The sequence below is a fragment of the Pomacea canaliculata genome, linkage group LG4, assembly GCF_003073045.1.
Source record: "Pomacea canaliculata isolate SZHN2017 linkage group LG4, ASM307304v1, whole genome shotgun sequence".
NCBI lineage: Eukaryota > Metazoa > Mollusca > Gastropoda > Architaenioglossa > Ampullariidae > Pomacea > Pomacea canaliculata.
Window position 1 is genome coordinate 12,873,247 of NC_037593.1, and position 4,532 is coordinate 12,877,778.

Consider the following 4,532-nt stretch of genomic DNA (forward strand, 5'->3'; position numbering starts at 1 on the left):
GGACTAAAGACACTAACACTACCTTAAAACCTTTTACAAAATAAATATGAACAAAACTTTATCAAGAGACTGACCACAAAAATATTAACCAAGGCTGATGAAGTCATCAACATTCTAATCTCTATAAATAACATATATATGACATATTGAGTAAAAGTATAAAATACCCTTTGAACCCAACAAATGCAAACAGCTTGAAAGAGTCCAGGTATGTCTTCTGGCAGACCTCCCTCCTGAAGGTGTTTTGTCAGCTCACTTGGTGGCCAGTATGTAGCGTTTCGCGTGCTGAAAATAAACAATCCTCTATGACTCTTGACCAGGGAGGCTAACTGTGTGTCTCTTATGGGAGGTGTTGGACGTTTGACTTCATCTGTCATATTTCCATCAGAGATTATGACTGCTATATTTTTTATACACTGTTATACTCAAGGAAACTATGGTAAATTCAGGAAGGCTAGCATGAATATTGTTCAGCTGAGATTATGATTGTATTGGACTGCAGTTTGCTTCTGTGGCAGGCAATGTTATAATGTAACGTTATTTAATGTTATTAAAAACTCTATCATCCGTAAGAACATGTAATACAAATTTACACCATAATGAGAAATGATTACACAATACCAGTGGTACCATTTCAGCCATAGATAACGGTTTTAGCAATGAATTCAAGCAAGCAGTTATTACAGGATGCTTTTGTCGCAACAAGGCAAAGTACTGAAGTGAACTGTTGGAAATGTTAAATGTTTGCGACCCAATATGCCAACTGTGTGGCCAAATCTGTATCGTTTCACTGTCGCTCTCTGAAGATATCCTGAATCAAACTGATCATCAATATAATCTCTTCAAATTCACTAAAATTAGATTTCACAACATCATCATCATTATTTTCATCCAAATTGTATTTAGTCGGTAAATATTGCTGGCGTGATGTTATCGCTGAGAGTTCTGGTGTCTGCTGGTTTCGAACTGTTATTAATTTGACTCTGTAGATCTAAAACTGTGAGAGACCTTCTCTACGGGACAGTGAATCGTGAATGTTTGTATCAGTGTGTATTGAATACATCTGACTTTTTCTTTCAGTTCTGCCAACGCTGCTTCTACAGTTTTATTAACTTTTTTCGTCCAGTAGGACGAACATGATGTGAACTATTCAGTTGCCTTAACGTATTAGAATATTAGATTTGTACGAGCGCTCAATTCAGAAAGTAAACTTTGACACATCACACCCAATAGCATACATTAAATGTGTGTTGTACTAGAACACGGTTATAGCGTTTTATAATAAAGAACCTGCAGTACGTGTGTGGTAACAAAGAGAAAAGATTTACAACCTTGGTTTTCAAACATACAGTAACATCAAGCAGAGAAAATGTCGCGCCGCGTGGATCATGGGAGTACGTGCATCCACAAGAAGAGATAGCAAATATTTAGTTACGTAGCATTGATGTTCTAAAAATTGCAATGATTTTAAACTATCAAATAGTCATAAGACAAATAATAACAAAGTCTTTAAAAATGCTTTTTGTAAGGATTTTCAGTATCTACACCGTGGACTGGCTCTAAAATTCCGTAGGAAAAGTGAATTCCGGCAAATCAAATAGTGACGTCTTATAAAAAATTACGTCATGACGCAAAGCCATAAAGGTTAACATTGTAATGTTTATAAAATTTATTTAACATTTTTAGTTTTAAATGTTTTATTTTCAAACATTTTAAAAATGTTTTTTAAAATGTTTTACTGAAAAATGTTTTTTTGGTAAACGTTTTTCAAATGTTTTAAAATGTTTCATCTAACACGTAAACCTTATTACAACCATGTAAACGTTTTTAAAACGTTTTTAAAATGTTTTCATGCTATCTGGGAAGGTCTACCCGGACGAGAGAAGTGAGGTCAGCTGGACAGCTGGTCCAGAGGGAGAGGGGGTGGCACCGCTGGTTCTGTGAACACCTTGAGCGGACACTTGACTGCTGTGTCGCAGTACACTTTGTATTTTTTCTGCTGTTTGCGAATTTTATTTGTATTTTCTTTGCGGGGAGGCAGTCCCCAGTTGCTATTTTTTATTTGACGAGTACTCGTAGGTGTATTTTTTATCCGTTTTTTTTTTTTTTTTTGTTTTGGTGGGGGTGAGTGTACGTGTATTGGTGTTTATATTTTTATTAAACTGCGTGTTTGTATCGTTTTTGCCGTCTTAATCGTGGTTTGTGCCGTGCACGGGTTCGAGAGGTAAGTCGCTGACTGCTTCCGGCCGAATGTCTGTGCGTGTCTGGCAGGCTGTGCGAGTGGCTGTGCGTGTCTGGCCGGCTGTGCGAGTGTCTGTGCGTGTCTGGCCGGCTGTGCGACTGGCTGTGGCGCGTGCTTCCGGCGACGCTGGGGTGAAACGCGACAGATGTCAAGGCCTTACAAAAATAGTCTAGAATCCAGGTGTGAACATTTTTAAAGCTTGACTCTTTGCATCGGTTTTGAAAGTACAGTTCCCTGAATTAATTTAACACTCTCGGGGGTGGATGACATGTGGCTGACACTAGAGAAGTAATTTCTGTCGTGGTAACTTGTTCTCTCGAAGCTGATGTCTGTCAGTCCACAAGCTAGACTGAACCTTTGGACTGGAAAACTGTTCATGGGTCAGGAGCAAACTTATCTTGTTTGTGTAATGCATCAAGGGAGCGAATTACTTTCACTTATCAACCTCTACGTGCACTAGACGACCTTGAACTTATTATTAAACTGTCATGACAACACTCTCAGCTTACCTGTAAACCTCGCTAACTGAAGTATAATAACGACAAACAGTCATTTCTATGAAGAACTGAGCTCACGACAGAGGTTGACACTCATTGGTAGGACAGACACAGGTGTCATTCTTCATTTGTGATACAGGGACATTAGTACATAACAACTGGTATGAAAATGCGTTTATTGATATATATTTAATAATATTTACAAACATACACGAATAAAACGTACAGTGTTATTTTATCCTCAGATAAGTAGAAGCTCGCGAATGCATAAGTATACATCCTCTGTTCCATGTTACAACACCAGCACGTAGTTTTTTACAGAAAGAACCGTTTTCATTTAGATACTTTCTTCTGTATCAGCCTGCAAGCAAAATTCTCATTTTATAATTTAACCATTTGAGGTTAGGGTTACAAACGCCCTCAAGTCATGTTGGCGTAAGGGTGCACCTCAGTGGGGTTAAAATAGTGGAAACTGTGGTCTTTAAATCCCTGATGTAACCTCAGAAGTAGATAGTAGTCATTTAAATGTGGTGAATAACCTTATTCCAATTGAAAGACAAGTCGGTAATATCATCAAAAGACATTTCCCATTAAAATAACCAGTAATAACTCATCCTAATAACGATTAACTGGGGTTGCGCCTCAAAAACATCGACCTCGTCCATATGATGAAGACTTGGCAACGTAAAGGGTATGAAGAACAATCGTGACATCTGTATTTGTGACCGCTTTCTGTTGATGCGGATGTTTATATGTGAAGATGATGTTTATAGCTAGAGAACGAAAGAATAATATTAATACAAATTTGGAGAAATATGAAGAGAAGATTGGAGACACAGTAGATGTTTGAATAACTATTCTTCAAGCCACTTGTGTCGTGAATCAGTTTGATCGTTGGGTTTTACTCTCGTAAAACATAATCTCGCCCCGTAACTGACCTTAGTCAGTCATCTGCCATTCAGGTATTTGCGAAATACTACGTCACCAGACAGGAATGTCCGTATTTCTCCTACACATCGTATTGACAAAGATAACCCATTTGGTAAGAGCAACGATAGTCGCGCAATACAAACTTTAGTTTAGTGACGGATAGTGCAATACAGTTCTCACTTTTGTCAATGTCACTAGGCTGACCTGTTTCCCATAATTTAGAGGAATACGACAGAGGAGTTCCGTCACTCCAGCGGTAGTCTCCCTCAAACTCAAGGTCGTTTCCTCCCACCCAAATGTCGATGTCGCGAGATAATCTGTGTAATAAAAAATAAATCACATAGTCTAATATAAGGTGCAGTAAAAAGATAACGGTTGCTTTTACTTTACATCTACACTCATGAAGAAACTACAAGTACAACATTCAAATCTTGACTAAGTAACATAAAAGCTACACATCTTGTACTGTCCACATCCATCGAGTATATTTCTTGTTAGACATAGCGAGTGCTTCTCTCCATGTGTGTTATGTGTGTGGCGTAGTCCACTTTGTTAATTAGGAGAGAGAAAATTAATGTACTAAATAACCTCCTTCTCAGACTGGAACTGGACAGTAAAAAGAAATCTGAGTACATAAATATTGTTAGTACGCCTGCTTTAAATGACATACACAGCCTTCAGTGTTTGAACCACTTCTGTAGATACCTGTATACTACACAACAAGACCACAACATTTCTCTATTCCCAAATGAATCCAAGTTCAGTCTGGCAAAACATTAGTCACTAGATTTAATTGGATAAACAAAAGCAAAATCCTCGTTATCATTCACTCTGTGTGTTTGCTTACATATTAATATACTGTG